The sequence below is a fragment of the Ochotona curzoniae genome, unplaced genomic scaffold, assembly GCF_017591425.1.
Source record: "Ochotona curzoniae isolate NIBS_2020 unplaced genomic scaffold, NIBS_Ocur_1.0 scaffold_3835, whole genome shotgun sequence".
Classification (NCBI taxonomy): Eukaryota; Metazoa; Chordata; class Mammalia; order Lagomorpha; family Ochotonidae; genus Ochotona; species Ochotona curzoniae.
The window spans coordinates 2,933,330-2,940,078 of NW_024467114.1; positions in this window are offsets into that span (position 1 = coordinate 2,933,330).

A 6,749-nucleotide genomic window follows, 5' to 3' on the forward strand; every position below is an offset into this window, starting at 1 on the left:
CACAGAGTTCTGGACTACCGCGAGGCCCCGGCACTGCTGGCGTGAGCTCCTGAGCGCACACGTGTGCAGTGTGCCATGCCCAGTGTCCAGCGGCCTGCTCCAGCACACTCAGCCGCCAGAGCACACCCCACCACCGGCTGGCTTCCGTGACAAAGCCGTCCCCGCTCACAGTCCTGGGGCTCTGGGGCTGAAATGGGGCTGGATTCTCTCAGGCCTCTCCCTGTGCACCCCAAGGCCATCCCTCTGTGCCTGTCCCAGTCCTTCTACAGACACAGTCACACAGGACCAGGGCCCACCCTGGTGCCTCCCAGCTCTGAGGAGCTGGCATCAGAACCACACCAGAGGAGGAAAAGCGAGACACCATCGGACCCAAATACATGTTCTTTGAACGTTGAATCTTCTTCCCTAAAACTTGAAACAAATGTGACTTGGGGCCGATGTCGCAAACGCTTCTGACCCGAAGCAGGCCATCAGCGGCCAGACTTAACTCGCGTGGCCCAGAAGCCGAAGGACTCGTGACACAACAGCCAGAACAAACCCACAACAGAGGTCAACTCCAGACACCTCACTGGGAGGTGAGCACGAAGCCGGCGTTTGCTGCCAGGCTCTGAGCAGACGGGGGTGCGGAGCAAGCAGGTGCTGCACCTGCACCATGTGAAGAGAGAAGGGGGACTTGGGGCGCAGGGGAACAGTGCGTGTTGGTGCTGCGGCTCCTGCATGCCCCGTGGGGAGCTGCTGAGTGAGAGGCTGGAGCCCTTCTCGTACGGATGCCCTCTACCCCACAAGACCACAGGAGCCTGGGGACAGGCCGTTGGCTCAGGCATGTCCTGGAAAAGACACGTTCCAAGTTGCTGTTTGGGCCTCGTGTATACTTTCTAAAGTCTTTGAACCCAAGAGTTCATTCATCTGGAGTCACATCTCCAAATACATTTTCCAAAGATTCTACTGAAAACAGCATCTACACATTCTGCCCTTCAGCATCACTCGAAAGAGAATTCCCAGAAAGCCGGCTCAGGACACAAAGGGCAGCCAGCTCCGAGTCCCGTCCAGGGCCTCGAGGTAAGGGACGCATTTCATTTGCCAGGCCAATAGAAACCATATTTTGGCTTTGGGGACATGTGAAAATGCCATTTCGCATACTTCCACAATTGGATCCATTCAGGCAGTTAGGAGAAAGAGATCGCCAACAGAAATTCTGGTTACAGCTGTACATTACAACATCAACAGAGACGTGATTCTGCTCAAAGCTGCACAGTTTACGCTGCTGGGAAACATGTAGTTCAACATGAAAATAGAGCAGCTAATGAGACCCACGCATTGTCCTGGAAGATGGGTCTCCGCCCTTCTAGGTCCGGACTGCCACAAGGCGAGAACAAGGGTGTGCCACATTTGCTGAAACGTGTCGTGATGCCCCCAGGGGAACCTGCAATAGCACACTGCTGCCCAAGCTCGGCTCTGCCCTGACCTCCCGGTCCACACTCCATCACTCCCTCATCCTGCAGGCTGCTGTTGGACTAAGCCGTCCCTGGGGGCTCCTCCTTTGAAGTCGGGGCTCTGTATGCAAAACACTCCAGAGCAAGCGTATTTAGGTTGATTTACATGTAGATAATTAAAATGAAAACATGTTTGCAAAAATAAAACTGTCACTCCCATCCCAGACAGAAGGAAATAAAAGAAGCCTAGGCCTGGCATCGCCAGGAAGCCAGTATCGTGTTTTCACGCTCCCAGCGGTGCCGGTAAGACTGTGTCGCGAGAGAATGGTGCTAAGATGGGTCCACACAGCACAACTCTGTCCAAAGATCCCCACCTGCAGCATGCTGAATCCGAAGATGCAAACGCGCTCGGCATTTCAAACACATTGTGGAAAATGGAAAATGGAATTCAAAGCTTAGTTCATTCTGGTGCAGAAAAACTCAAAATCCATAAATAGTTTTTTTTCATAATATGTTATCATTTAAGATTGTATTTAGTTATTTTAAAGAAACAAAGTTACAGAGAGAGAAGCAGAGACAAAAGGAGATCTTCCAACCCTAGTTCACTCCCCAGATGGACATAACAGCTGGGGCAGGGCCAGAGGCCAGGAGCCTCCTCTGGGTCCCCTGTGTGAGGTCAGGAGCCTGTGCACTCGGGCCTGGAGTAATAATTGTCCAGAAAGACCCTTACGGAAACATTTTTACACTGTTTCTATCAAAGGGTCTCAGAAGGCGGTGAGAATCCCACTAAGAAAGGGGCTCAAGACCAGACTTGCCAAATGGCAAAGCCCCTGATTTGGTGTGTGGGTCTGAGGCTCTGCAGGAAAATGGGGCTTACAGGTGACAGAGCAGCTTGCTCGCCAGAGAGCTCGAGGCAGCCCAGCACCCAGGCTGCGGCCAGCTGGAGTGCTCCCGGCAACTGAGCGAGTCCTGCGGGCGAAGAACACCAAGCAGGAACAGAGCACCATGGTGCAGATTCTGCAGGGCAGGATCTTTCAGGAAGCAGCCTCGGGGCGCCAGTTACCCCAGCCAGTCTGGCTGGCAGGTGAAGCCTCCAACACCCTGCAGCCCAGCTCCTGGGGGGCGGCTGTGGCCCCTATGGCAGCCAACCTTGGCAGCAGACCCTGGCATGGTCCCTGTGACACAGGGTTTGTGGGTGGGTGGAATCACAGGACCAGAGTAGCTCCCACCAAGATTTGGCAGAATTGGGGTGCAGGGTTGAAACCTCTGCATGGGACCATGTCCAGAAAAGCTATGAGAGTGGGGTCACAGTGGAACCCCTGGGGCAGGGGGAATAGTAACCCTTGGGCTAAGGGCTTGCAAATCCAGGTGTTAAAGACTGGGTCTCCTGTCTTGTGCTAGCGGACCCAGGCCAAGTGTGGCACTTAAGCCACTGATGGTGTTTAGTGGGAAGCCCTGGGGTCCAGGGCATGCTGGGAGTGAGGCTCAGCAGGAGGCTCATCTGCAGTAATCAGTCACTTGGTCGATCACCAATCAGGTCAACGGGGCCACCTCCAAGGCCACAGCTGAAATACATCTTGTGCTTCCTAAGTAGCTACTCCCAGGTGTCCGTGACAATGATGGGAACCTGACAGGTACATTTGCCGGGGGGTGGGAGGCCAGACCAGGCCCAGAATCAAGCCTGTCCTGTGCCCCATAGCCTTAAGCCCAGTTCAAGCACAGGAGCGCTGCGCTCTTTCATCCCAGTTGCCCCAGTGAGTTTCCATGCTGTGCTGTACATTAGAGTATGGAAATGTCATCACTGACAAGGCTGGAAATGGAAACAGCACAGGCAGCCAAGTCCCAGCTGAGCTCCAGCCAGGCCTCTGCACAAACACATGGAAAAATGCACCAAGGGAGCCTTGGGGTCTGCGGTGCCTGGCTGCCCAACAGGGGTGGCAGTGGCAGGGTTCCCTGCGTGTCACACACATCAAGTAGAGGACCTTTCTCCCCATGGACCAGCCACGTGAGTTGCAGTGAGGGCCCCGGGGGCAGAGCCTGAGGAACCATGTCTTGGCGTGCACTCTTGGCAGGCTGAACCAGCTCTGTTATGGGAGAAATCTCCAATGAGAGAGAGAAAAAAAAATCACCCAGGTGGTGTGAAGTCTCTCCAGTGGAAAACGGCAGCCATGTGACCCAAAAAGCACTGCATGGGGTGGGCCAGGAAGCTGGGCGTGGGCTAGCCTGGCCCAGGAAGCTCGGCCTGCACTAGGCCTGACCCAGGAAGCTTGCCATGGGCTGCGCCTGACCCAGGAAGCTGGATGTGGGCTGTGCCTGACCCAGGAAGTTCTGCGTGCACTAGGCCTGACCCAGGAAGCTGGGTGTGGGCTAGCCTGATCCGGGAGCCTCAGTGTGGGCTAGCCTGACCCAGGAAGCTTGGCCTGCTCTATTCCTGACCCAGGAAGCTGGGCGTGGGCTAGCCCTGACCCAGGAAGCTGGGTGTGGGCTAGCCTGACCCAGGAAGTTCTGCCTGCATTAGGTCTGATCCGGGAGCCCCAGCAGCAGCTGCTCACAGCAGATAAAGCTCATTAAGGTTGTTGTGAGGTTTTCAGACCTGTGATGCACCGGGATAAACTAGGAAACATCTGTTATCACCCAACAATCACGTGGACAATGTTTCCACTGGTTTGGGTTTTTTTTTTAAGATTCATTTATTTTTATTGGAAAGGCAGATATACGGAGAAAAGGAAAGACAGAAAGATTGTCCATCCACTGGTTCACTCCCCATACAACCACAACTGCTAAAACTGAGCTAATCCAAAGTCAAAAGCCAAGAGCTTCTTCCAGGCCTCCCACACGAGTACAGAGGCCCAAGGATTTGGGCCATCTTCCACTGCTTTCCCAGACCATAAGCCAGGGAGCTGGATGGGAAGTGGAGCAACTAGGACTTGAACAAGTGCCTATACGGGATCCTGGCACGTGTAAGATGAGGAGTTAGCCATTGAGCCAGTGTGCTGGACGCAGACACACATTCTCCCATCCAAGTACTAACCAGGCCCGACCCTGCTTAGCTTCCGAGATCAGACGAGATCGGGCGCGTTCAGGGTGGTATGGCCGTAGACGCAGACACACATTCTAATAGATGATTACGAGTCATTTTCAGCCACAACCTCTTTAGACCTTGTAACCACCCAGCACGACAGAGGCGACCCTTGGAGGCTCACACCAATCTTGGTTATCTCCTGGCAGTCCCACTGGGGTCTTTGACAGCAGGGAGCACTAGGGCCTCCCAGGAGACTTTGCATCTGGTCCGTTGTTATCCACACAGAAGTCCTTCCGGCTTCCTCCTGCTCAGCCGGATCCCCAGCAAGATGCCCTCTGCTGAGTGGAACATTGCTCTCTGCTTGCAGTACCAGCATCCGTCCCCAGACCTCTCTGCCAGCCACACTGGCTGCCCCAGGCAAGACCTGTCTGCTGTCACATGGGTAAGAGATTGCTTCCACGAACACATGCCTTAAAAGGTCAGCTGATCCCATAGGGGTAGGCTTTTGATTAGCAAATCAATAGAAGAGGAGTGGTGTGATGGTTCAATTGGTTAATCCTCCACCTACAGTGTTGGCATCCCATATGTGTGCCAGTTTGTGTCCTGGCTATTCCATTTCCCATCCAGCTCCTGGCTTGTAGCCTGGGAAAGTGGTGGAGGATGGCTCAAAGCCTTGGGACCTGGTGGCTCCTGGCTCCTGGCTTCAGACTAGCTCAGCTCCAGCTATTACGACCATTTGACCCAGCGAATGGAGGATCTTTCTCTCTGTCCTTCTCTCAATAAATCTGATATGCCTTTCCAATAAAAATAAATAAATCTGAAAAACAAACCCAGAATGTTTCTCAGGTGGAGCTTGGCACAGTATCGTCACACAGCAGACTGTCTGGAATCAAGTGTGCACGCCACATCCCACTCTGGCTTCCTGGAAGGCAACAGGCGATGGCTGCAGTATCAGGGCCACTCACGGGAGAGACCAGAAGAAGCTGCCGGTTCCTGCCTTTCACCTGGCCCAGCTCTAGCTGTTAGCAATGTTTGTGTGGAACAGGCACTCCTGGGGCACCCGCCAGCAAGTTGGGTAGTCACTTGGAGTCTTCAAACACTCAGATGTGGGCAACCCCAGCTCTGCCGCTGATGGAGTGCTGGGACGCCCCAGAAGGACAGTGTCTTCTCCATCCTGTGAAGAGGGCAAGGAGGCAAGGCTCAAGCCAACACCTGCCAGGCACACGCCAGCCTGCCCAGGTTGCAGCCCTATCCCCAAGGACACTGGCGTGACCTTAATTAGAAGCCAGGCTCTGTGGGGCTGGCGCAGTGGCTCAACAGGCTAACCCTCGCCTTGTAGTGCCAGTATCCCTTACGGGCACCAGTTCTAGTTCTAGCTGTTCCACTTTCTATTCAGCATGCCACTTACAGCCTGGGAGAGCAGAAAGGCCAGAATCCACCTGGGACCTGGGAGAAGCTCCTGGCTTCAGATCAGCTCAGCTCCAGCCATTACAGCCACTTGGAGAGTGAGCCAGTGGATAGAAGATCTCTGTGTGTGCCCTTCTCTCTGTAAGTCTGCCTTTCCAATAAAATACATCTTTTTTTAGATTTATTTATTTTTATTTTTACTGATGTGAAAGATCAGATTTATGGAGAGAGAAGAGACAGAGAAAAATATCCTCCATCTGCTGGGTCACTCTCCCAAATGGCTGCAACAGCCAGAGCTGAACCATTCTGAAGCCAGGAGCCTCATCTGGGTCTCCCACATCGGTGCAGGGCAAAGCTTTGGGCCATCCTCCACTGCTTTCCCAGGCCACAAACAGGGAGCTGTAAGGGAAGTGGAGCAACCAGGACACAAACCAGTGCCCATATAAGATCCGGGTGCTTACAAGCTGAGGATTTAGCCATTGAGCCATTACACCAGGTCCTAAATGGGTAAATCTTTAAAAAGAAGAAGAAATGGGATCCCTACAAATTGAGTGTTTAAGATAAAGCCACAAAGGAGGCATCCAATGCAACTGCGCCCTGCTGAGAAATAAAAGGGTGGCAGGAGGGACCACTGGACCCAGGCACACTTGCCGGGCAGACCCGAGACACAAGGCCAGCGGCAAGGAGGCCCACCAGGGCACCTCCCCACTCCCACACGGCGTCTGCGCCCTCCCAGCCCTGGGTCAGAAGCAGGCTGCTGCTGGTGTAGTAACTTCCTGATGAAGGGGCACTCGGGGGTTGCCGCTGCTGGAATCCACAGCCTGTGTCCTCGGCAAACACTCCTCACCGCAGGCGAAGGCAAAGGCCTGGCCAGGACCTCAACGCCT